At 40.6% G+C, this 11,097-nt stretch overlaps 1 non-coding gene and 1 pseudogene across 1 annotated transcript; both read right to left on the bottom strand.

Annotated features, from left to right (window-relative positions):
• Positions 1-396: 396 nt before the first annotated feature.
• On the bottom strand, positions 397-690 carry LOC148109346 (signal recognition particle RNA). Its single transcript, XR_015725997.1, has one exon.
• Positions 691-9,821: 9,131 nt separating this feature from the next.
• On the bottom strand, positions 9,822-10,539 carry LOC123800993 (small ribosomal subunit protein eS4-like; annotated as a pseudogene).
• Positions 10,540-11,097: the final 558 nt, after the last annotated feature.

Raw genomic sequence — 11,097 nt, 5'->3', positions numbered from 1 at the left:
TAAATAATGTTTGTAAAATAAAAACCCTTAAACATTTGAAATTGCATTTATAAATTTAATATATGTGATTTTCCTAGTAACTGCTACAGTTGCATGATTTAATAAAAAAAATTCTTAAGTTTTAAAGTAACTCTTCTAAATCTAATTGAACACAAATGTGGATAACCTTAAATATTCTAATGTTATGTATAAAGTTAGATCTCAACAAGTCTAAATCTGCCATACAGTTATATACATTTTAAATTTATAAGGTTGACTGTTTATTCTCATAGGTCAAATTTTCTTTCACATCACGAATACGTAAAATAACCAAGCATGTTCAGATTTTTTTTTTTTTTAACCTCTGCTGCTTACTTATTTAGGAGACAGAGAATTCTCTAAATCAGGTAGGTCCAAAAGAGACAGGGTCCCGCTATGTTGCTCAGGCTGGAGTACAATGGCTGTTCACAGACACAGTCCCACCACTGATCAGCACGATTGTTTTGACCCGCTCTGTTTCCCACCTGGGCCGGTTCACCCTTCCTTAGGCAATCTGTTGGTTCCTGCTCTGGGTAGGTCATTATTTGATGCAACCTTAGTGCGGATGCCTGAAGGGCATAGCGTACCACTGCCCAGAACTCCTGGGCTTAAGTGATCCTTCTGCCTCAGCCTCCCAGGCAGCTGGGACTACAGGTACATGCCATGTCCGGCTAGATTTTTAAATGTAGGAATAGTATTCACTGGGGTTTGATTTTCTTTTCTTTTCTTTTCTTTTTTTTCTTTTCTTTCTTTCTTTTCTTTTTTTTAAAGATTTTTATTTATTTATTTGACAGAGAGAGAGACAGCCAGTGAGAGAGGGAACGTAGGCAGGGGGAGTGGGAGAGGAAGAAGCAGGCTCCCAGTGGAGGAGCCCGATGTGGGGCTCGATCCTAGGACTCTGGGATCATGCCCTGAGCTGAAGGCAGACGCTTAACGACTGAGCCACCCAGGCACCCTGGGGTTTGATTTTCTTAACCATTTCTTTACTTAATCGGAAACGATTCCAAGGCTGGGAGATGCTTACTCTATGTGGACATGATTATATCTCAGGTTTTTTTTTTTTTTTTTCCTTTCAATGCAGTTACATTCTTGGAGACTCTGGGACCTCCCTGCATTCATTTGTAGTTGGGATGGTTTCAGGTTCCTAAATGCTGGGTTCAAGAGATGTCTTTCCTAATAATTCCATCTATTCATTCACTTCTCCAATCCTGGCTGGGCCGCGCCTGCTTTCATCACTTGACTGAATTTTGCATTTCTTTGACTCTTAAGATATTTAAATGACTTGCCATCTACTGGATCTAATGACTATTGTACTTACGAATTTTTTGCATTCTTTTTTATATCCTTCCTGTCTGTTAGGACCACAACACCCCCATAATATAAGGTCATCCCACTGAAATCTGGCTGTCCTTCAAGGCTTTGCCGTAGTAAAGTCACAGTGTTGAAGGTTATCCTGACTTACACTAGCCAGGATCTTTTCACTGTATTTGCTAATCATCTCTCTAAGCCTGGCTGGCTCATTCTCATTTTTATGGTCTAAGTTTGAATGTAACCCCCTCAGAGTTTTTCTCAGATTGCCCTTTCCAAGAGAGGGCTCCTTTATTATTTCATATACCAGCACTTATTCAAAAATGTTCTTCACACCACATAAAAAAATCTTGAGGAAGAAGAACAAAGCTGGAGGTATCACAATCCCGGATTTCAAGCTATACTACAAAACTGTAGTCATCAAAACAGTATGGTACTGATACAAAAATAGACACAGAGATCAACGCAGATTAGAGAGCCCAGAAATAAAGCCATGCTTATACAGTCAATTAATCAACAACAAAGGAGGCAAGAAGGTGCAATGGGGGAAAAGACAGTCTCTTCAAATGGAGCTGGGAAACCTGGACAGCTACATGCAAAAGAATGAAAGTGGATGACTTTCTTATATTATACACAAAAATCAACTCAAATGGATTAAAGGCCTAAATGTGACACCTGAAACCATAAAACTCCTAGAAGAAAATATCAGCAGTCATTTCTTTGACATCAACCATGGAAACATTTTTCTAGATATGTCTCCTAAGGCAAGGTAAACAAAAGCAAAAACAAACTATTGGGCTGACACCAAAATGAAATGCTTTTGTACAGCAAGGAAAATCATCAACAAAATGAAAAGGCAACCTACTGAATGGGAGAGGATATTTGCAAATGATATATCTGATAAAGGGTTACTATCCAAAATATATAAATAATTTATACAACTCAACCCCAATTAGCAAATAATTTGATTAAAAATTGGCAGAGGACCTGAATAGACATTTTTCCAAAACAGACATACAAATGGCCAACAGATACATGAAAAAATACTCAACATCACTAATCATTAGGGAAATGTATCACCTCGCATCTATTGAAATGGCTAGAATCAAAACGATAAGAAATAAAATGTGTTGGTGAGGATGTAGAGAAAAAGGAACACTCATGCATTGTTGGTGGGAATGTAAATTGGTACAGCCACTGTGGAAAACAGTATAGAGGTTCCTCAAAAAATTAAAAATATAATTACCCTATGATCCAGTAATTTCACTGCTGGGTGTTTACCCAAAGAAAGTGAAACACTAATTCAGAAAGATATATGCATCCTTGTGTTTACTGCAGAATTATCGACAATAGCTAAGATATGGAAGCAACCCAAGTGTCCATCAATAGATGAATGGATAAGAAAGATGTGGTAAACATACACACACACATATGCACACACTGGAATATTACTCAGCCATAAAAAAGAATGAGACCTTGCCGTTTGCAACAACATGAATGGACCAGGTATAGTGCTAAGTGAAACAAATCAGAGAAAGACAAATACCATATGATTTCACTCATATGTGGAAATAAAACAAAACAAATGAACAAGCAAAGAAAAAAGACAAAATCCCCCCAGAATCTTAAATACAGAGAACAAACTGGAGGTCACCAGAGGGGAAGTGGGTGGGGGGATGGGTGAAATAGATAAAGGGGGTTAAGAGTACACTTACTGTGATGATCACTGAGCGATGTATGGAATTCTTGAATCATTAATTTGTACACCTGAAACTAATATAACCCTATATGTTAATTATATTTCAATAAAAAATAAACATTAAAAATCTGTGATTATTAATTAATCCACTTGTGACTTCTCTGTGCCACTAGAGTGCAAGCTCCATGTAAAGTCTAGTCTTTTTTTTTCAGTTAAGTATTTTATTTTGAAGTAATTTTACAATCATAAGAAGTTGCGGGGCGCCTGGGTGGCTCAGTCGTTAAGCGTCTGCCTTCGGCTCAGGGCGTGATTCCGGAGTCCTGGGATCGAGCCCCACATCAGGCTCCTCTGCTGGGAGCCTGCTTCTTCCTCTCCCGCTCCCCCTGCTTGTCTCTCTCTTACTGGCTGTCTCTGTGTCAAATAAATAAATAAAATCTTTAAAAAAAAAAAAAAGAATCATAAGAAGTTGGAAAGATAATACAGAGTTCTATGTGCTCTTCATCCAGCTTCCCCAAAGAATATGATCTTATATAACTATAGTACGTTATCAGCACCAGGAAGCTGACATCGCTACAATACTATTGTGTTGACTTACAGACCTCATGGGGGTTTCACCCAGTTACAGACACTCATGTGTACGTGTGTGTGCATGTGCACATGTGTGTAATTCTATGAAATTTTATCCCATGTATAAATTCATGTACCCTACCACAATCAGGATACAGAGCTGTCCTATGACTACAAAGACACTCTCTCCCGCTCTCCCTGTGGAAGGATGAGTCTGTTTTATTCACTGTTGTCCTGCCAATGCCCTGCGACGTGTTGGGTACATGATGACATCCAATAAATATTTGTTGAGTGTACCAGAACTGGCTAGATATTACTGGGGGGAATTTACCTAATTTGTTTGGATAAAGATGTATTACTCTGTTTATCAGATTTCAGTTACCTAAGAGGATGTTTGAGGAGAAAAATGTTATCAAACTCCATCTCATAATGACTAATTGGCAAAGAACATAAAAAATCCATGGCTACCAAGATCTCACAGAAATGTTATATTACTCCAAATCTTATAATTAAGACTTTGCCAATTTGAAAAAGTTTTAAGTCTTGAGGGGAGGCTTCGATAGACCCCATATACATGTATGTGTGTGTGTGTGTGTGTGTGTGTGTGTGTGTATATATATATATATATATATATATATATATATATATATATATATATATATCTGATGAATTATGGGAAACGTCATTTCTACATCATGTGGAATCCAGACTAGAAGATGGTGGCCTGACCGGAGTGCAGAGCTCCAGTGCCATGAGGCCTTGCTTCCTTCTGTTTCCGGTGACTCCTACCGTCCCAAAGTAAGTAGAAACATGACCCCCCACTAATGTGCTTTAGACTGACTACAATAAAATTTCCCGTAATGCATACTAGGGGGAAACCGACTACTCCTGAAAGATATTTGCACATTGTTGGAGTTTCTTGACCTTAAGATATCTTTTTGGAAGCATTTAAAGAACTAAAGAAAGAAATTGCCCTTTAAGGAGACCTTGTGACAGAAGGAGGGGGGAGAATAATTCCACTGCATACCAGACCTTACCTCTGCACAGAGTAACCACAGGACAAATGCTAAAGCAAACATGCTATAAGAATGCCACAATATTCATTCCCCTCTTTTCTGATAAGAAAGGTTTATGAATTTTTATATCTTGAAAACCTTTGTTTTGCAGGCTTTGCTTTAGCAGGTTACCTCTTACTCAGCGTGTGGAGACTGAATCACTTCGGAATCCATTTTTATTTAGTTACTGGAGGTGTAGCATTTAGTATATTTTGTGTTGGAAACCGCAGGTAGGACCTGTTTCTGTAAATGATTTATTTCCATGGATCTGTTCCTTTAATTGATTTGATATTTACTTAAGAAACTTCTTTCTTTGCTTGCCTTGTCAGCCCCTTCTGAAAGCTATTGTAAAGTCTGTCGCTGTCATAAGTAAGCTGATTCCTTCCCAGACCATTTGTTTCCCTGAGGTTTATACATCTTTAAATGGATTCTGGGCACCGTTTCATAAGGATTTTTCTTGAAGTTCTCTTTTGAGATAAAACCTGTAGCTTGGGAGGTTTTAACCTGGACCTTAGTTAGCATTATGGACTTTTTTTTTTTTTAAGATTTTATTTATTTATTTGAGAGAGAGAGAGAGAGAGAGCACAAGTGAGGTGGGGGAAGGGCAGAGGGAGAGGGAGAAGCAAACTCCCTGCTGGGCAGGGAGCCAGGTGTGGGCTCCATCCCAGGGCCCTGGGACCATGACTTGAGCTGAAGACAGATGCTTAATGGACTGAGCCACCCAGGTGCCTCCAACACTATGGACTATCGATGTAGCCTCAACTCTACTTGAATTTTAAATAAAAGCATCTTTAGAACTCTTTGCTAGTTTCATTGATTTTAAAATTCAACCTAAATAAAAACAGGATGATTACTATAAAAACTCAGCTTTAAGACAAGTCCTGTGCCAGCCCTCCCAACCACACTGCCAGCCTGAAGCCATTCTGGAGTGGCCACTGGATACATAAGCAGTGCTGCAAAGTCCTTAAGCGGGGAGGCCAGTCAGTCTAAATTGCCTCCGTGTCTTCACCTCTCTGGTAATAGGGATTCCAAGGTCCTAAAAGGATTTGTGTGGACCTCACCTCAGTCCCCATTCCTACCATGGGAGTGAGAAGGGTATGGAGCGTGCTCTTCAAGTGGAATTTCTGAGCTCCACGGAGCTGGCTGAGGAGGGGTCCAGGCCCAGGGAGGAGGGCCTGGAGAAGGGATGTCCCCATTCTGCATCTTGCCCTCTTCCTCAACAGCAGCTGGAAGCTGTTCGGTCCTTTTTTTGCCCCCCTTCTCTTTCTGTAAATAGAAAAATGCTGCCTTTCTGCAAAGTAATATTTCAAGAAGCGCCTATGGTGTTTGTCTCCAGCTCACTGAAAAGGAAGAGTGGTTTTTAAATGGAGAGGAAAACCTAAGGCCAAGGTCACCAGACCTGAAGAGAGCTAAGAAAGAAAACTGCCTTCCAAAGCATCCAGCTGTTCCCAGCTACCGAATCCCATTGGTATCAGAGGTTATGGCGCAAGTGATTTCAACTCAGAGCTCCTGGCTGCAGTCTTGGAGCTGACCCCGAGAATGACAGGGAGTCACTGGATTTCAGCTTTGCTTAGGCAAGTCCACGACGCAGGGGAAACCCTGTTCAGCCTTCCAGGGAACTTCCAGAGTTAAGGACTCGTGTATGACTTAGGTCAATTAGGTGCACTTTCCAGACATTTCGCCCTTATCAACATAAATATTTTCCCAAATGTGGCTCTCTGCTTTACCCTTGCCTCTGAGGAGGAAAGTCTTGTTAATGGAGAGGGCAGACCAAGGGCAGGGAGCTGCTCATTTTTCTGCATCATGGAAAACATAGGATGTGCAGGAAACATATCCTTTCAACTGGCTTAATCCTTCAGTGAGGCTCATTTCAATGAGCTCCATTGTGTTCAGTCCTTATTCGAACGTGATAAAAATAGAACACTTAGAGTGCTATGGCTGTAGAACCAGAGCGAAAGGGAGAGTTGAGGTAATTGTCCAGATAATCCAAGCAAAAACAAAACAAAACAAAATAAAACCGACCACTGTTGAGGGAAAAAAAAAAAAAAAAGCAGCTTTAGGAGTTCGAATGATCCAGTCCGGTTCCCTACATTGTTCCAATTCATCAGCTCTGCTTCTATATTTACTTTTTCTACATAGACTGAACCTAAGTTATGTTGAGGGGTTTTCTTCCCCCCATATTATCTCAAGTACCACCTCAAAAAACGCTTTTTCTCTCTGCCCTATTTCCCAGTAAGAGAAAAAATAGATCTCACAATAGACTTATACCTGTTTTTAATATAAGACAGCAGGGTAAAGAATAGATGACTCTGGAGTTTGGGGGGAGATTTCTTTCTCATTTGTTTCTGTGAGTTCCCTTAGCAGGTCGCTAAAGGCTGGAGATGGTTTATCTACACACTCACATGTTTCAGAACTGTGGCTTTATGCTTGGCTAAGTGCCTGTCATGTGTGTTGGTTGCCAGCCCAACAGCTTGGCTCATTTAGAAAATCAGGGAACCCAATTTCCTCTGACATAGCAGCTGGTAATATTCCACTGGATGCTAGTGAGACACTACCTGAATTGGAGATGTCGTCCTGGCCAGAGTTCGTAGACTGGCTTCCCACGTTGGGACCTTGGGACTGTGACTGGTCTCTCTGATTACACTCCCTGACCCTGTTGTTTTTAAAGGCACTATTTCTCTCACTGTCCCTGTTACAGGGACTCAAGCCTTTTCGTTCATTTTTCTGATTTTTCCTTCTGCCTCTTTCCCAGCATAACGAGCCACTAAGTCCTGTGGCTTCCTCTTTCCCCAAAGTTTCCATTATTCTGACCTTCAATTTTATTCCCATTCCCTGAGTTTAGGTTCTCATTTTCTTATCCCTCCTAATAATTTCCTGTTTTTTTCAGTCTCACCCGTTTCTAATCTGCCCTTAGTAAATGCCAGAACAAACTTCCTTGAAGCTCTCCTTGAGTGAATTGTAATTCCTTGCAAAAAAAAAAAAAATTCCTTCCTTAATAGCTCCTTGCTGCCTAAAAGGTTTTGCCCAAATTCCTTACTCTGGCATTGAAAGCTTTCGTGAGTTTGGTTCTGATGACGTTGGACCCTCACGTGAAAATTCGGCTCCAGAAGTCGAGCTTATTGTCCTTCTACATAAAATGCCCTTCTTTCTCTTGCTCACCCCTCAAAGTCCTGACCATCTCCCATCTCCTAGATTGGACATCCCACTTCTTCCAAGAAGACTTTTCTGGCCATCTTGGAAGGAAGTGACCATATTTGAACTGGAGTCATGGAATCTTAGAGGTTGAAGGCATCTTGCAAGATGCTGAGTTGAACTTTCCACCCTTTGACCTTTGCTGGAACACGTCCAAGATGGGGAACCCATATACATGGTAGCTCATTGCATTTTTAAACAGCTATTATTGATAAGAATACATGCCTGCCTCCCTTCCTTCCTTCCTTCCTTTTTCTTCCTTCCTTCCTTCCTTTTTCTTTATTTTTCCTTTTTTCTTTCTCTTTTTCTTTCTCTCTTTCTCTCCTTCTCCTTCTTCTTCTTCTTCTTCTTCTTCTTCTTCTTCTTCTTCTTCTTCTTCTTCTTCTTCTCTCCTTCTTCTTCTCCTCCTCCTCCCTCTCCATTTCCTCCTTCTTCTTCCTCTTCTACTTCTTCTTCCCCCTCCTCCTCCTTCTCTTTCCTTCTTTCTCTCCGTCTGTCTTTGTCTCTCTAATTTTGAGATAATTTCTGCCTGCCTGTGCCTTATTTGTTTTTGGTCTGTCCTCCGGAGCAATATAAAAGAAATGTCATTCTTCTTTTATATCAAAGCCCCTCAAATATTTGATGAATGCTACCATAGCTATCTTGACTAATCCAAATAAAACCCTGGTTTTTCAGTGATTTCTTCTATTAAAATGGTTTCTAAATCATTCTCCATCTTGGCTGTTTTACCTGGAAGTGCTCCAGGGTGTTAACAATAATCTTAAAATACAGATTATCAGAAAAAACACAACTTCCTGATTTATAGTATTCATTCCAGAGAGCTTGATATATTTGTAACATTCATTTGGCTCATTATGTACTGTAGTATTTACAGGTTTTTTGGCTGCAGAAGAGGGAGGGAATATTTCTGGTGCCTTTGCAGTTTTGCTTATAAACTACAGATCAGCCTCTGGAAAGAAGCAACTCAGATCTGTAAATCTTTGTGTCCTTTAAAGAAGGTCCTGTATCTAGTAGGCATTCCATACTTTGATTTTGAAAAAATAATCTCTAGTGATGAACTTCGCTAAATCTAGTGTTCTCTTCTCAGTTCTTATATTATTTGTTTTCTTGGCAGTATTGACACTGTTGACCACTTTCCCCTTCTGGAAACTCTTCCTTTGGTTTCCATGACAGTGTACTCTGCAGATATTCTATCTAACTTTCTCCACTTTTCAACCTTCTTTGTGATTTCTCTTTAACAATGGTTTTCTGTGGGGCTCTTTCTTTCTTTCTTTTTTTTTTTTTTTAAAGATTTTATTTATGTGACAGAGAGACTGCCAGTGCGAGGGGCCCGATGTGGGGCTCGATCCCAGGACTCTGGGATCACGCCCTGAGCCAAAGGCAGATGCTTAACGACTGAGCCACCCAGGCGCCCCTCTGTGGGGCTCTTTCTAATGCCTTATCGCCTTCTCCTTCCATGTCATCCTGTCATCATCTCCTATAATCAGATTTTGGAAATTTGTGAATGCTTAAAAGTGGTCAGCTTTCCTTTCCTTGGAAAAAAGATGGTGGGAAGAAGAAAATTGAAGAGATTTGAGAGATACTTAGGAAGTGGAGTTGAATGAACTTAGTGATGTACTGGGTTCTGTGGTGGGAACAAAGAAAGGAAGAGGGAGGAGCAATAGGTAATGGAGCGTTGCCAGCAAGGTGGTAGGTCTACACTGGGAAAGAGTGTGGGATATCCGCTGCACACTTTAGTTCCCATCACAGCACTTCTCATCCTCACTGTAATCACCTGTCTCCCTGCACGTGCCCTGCAGTAGGCCTTCCCTGCAAGGACTCACTATGGATCCTCTGTGCTCATGCTTGTATCCCCTTTCCTTGCACAGCACACATTGTGGTACATTCAAAAATATCTTTTTATTTTTATTGTCATTTTTCATCGTGCTGTATTATCTTTAATTAAGTATAAAGACTTCCAATCACATCACCTAGAGACCATTTTACCTACTGCTCTTTTTGCTCACCCGCCCCTTGTCTCTCTCCTCAGCAATGGTGAGGCAGATACCCTTTCTTACCCTTTCTGTGGGGAAGAGAAATCCGTGGTTTGTTGCCTTTGCCAATAACAAAAATGTCAGAGAGCCGGGTGGCAAAACTGTTGCTGTTGGCATCTTTCATCTGAACTACATCAAAAGAACCAGGGTGTCTCTCTTTGTTGATGATCAGACCAATTTTTCCCAAGTTAGCACCTCTGGTCACCGTACAGAGTTTACCAGTGTCAAACCTGATGAAATCAGTAATCTTTCCAGCCTCCAAATTAATCTGAGTAGTGTCATCCACCTTGATGAGGGGGTCAGAATATTATGGTGAGCATTATGGGTCACCAGGTGAGGGATTCCTTTTGTCCCATGAAGATCTTTCTCACTTTGCACAGCTTATACTTGGCTTCCTCAGATATAATGCGGTGAACGGCAAAGTGACCCTCGGTGTCATAGATCAGACAGAATTTTCCCCATTCTTATCAGTGCTGATGACTTTCATCAAACCAGTAGGGTAAATTATATCAGTTTGGACCTTGCCATCAGTCTTAATGAAACGCTGCATACAGATCTTTATTTCATCTCCTGTGAGGCTGTACTTAAGTCTTTTCCTTAGGAAAATGATGAGAGGGAGATGTTCTTTCAGCTTATGAGGACCAATAGATGGACAGAAGGCAAACATACGCTTTGGAGCTGCTACACTCCTCAGGTGTGACCATGAGCCATGTCTGTGCTAGGCACGGAAAGAGGATTGACTCCTTCCGATACACCAGAAAAGAGAGCTAAAAAAACCTCTTTAGAAAGAGGCTTGGTAGGGGCCACTTAAGATTGTTCATGGAAGAAAGTCCTGTTATATCTTGTTGCATACAACTGGAGTTATAAAACAGAAGAAAAAAAGACAAACTTTGGAACTTTAAAATGTACTATGGCATTAACTGAACATCAGAAAAATGACACAACACATGGACCCAATCAGTGAAGTGATATTTACTGAGCATCTATTGTGGACAAGGCTCTGCGTTAGGGCCTTTGGGTAATCATGTAGGGTTTGCTCATCAAGGGCTTGCTCAGGCGAGGCCTAGCTTATACCTGTTGTGCCAGATGAATTATTAACAGTTCTCTCTTGTGCTCTAATGTGTTCTTATCTGGACAGTATATTAACTGATCACACTATCCCTGGGATATGAATAATTCCAATTTAAATCAAGAAAGGGGGTTGTTTTTGATATTGGGTTAGATG

Source organism: Ursus americanus, chromosome 10 (assembly GCF_024610735.1).
Source record: "Ursus americanus isolate L20-20 chromosome 10, mUrsAme1.1.p, whole genome shotgun sequence".
NCBI lineage: Eukaryota > Metazoa > Chordata > Mammalia > Carnivora > Ursidae > Ursus > Ursus americanus.
The sequence above is the reverse complement of the archived record's forward strand: the minus strand, read 5'-3'. Positions and strand labels throughout refer to the sequence as shown.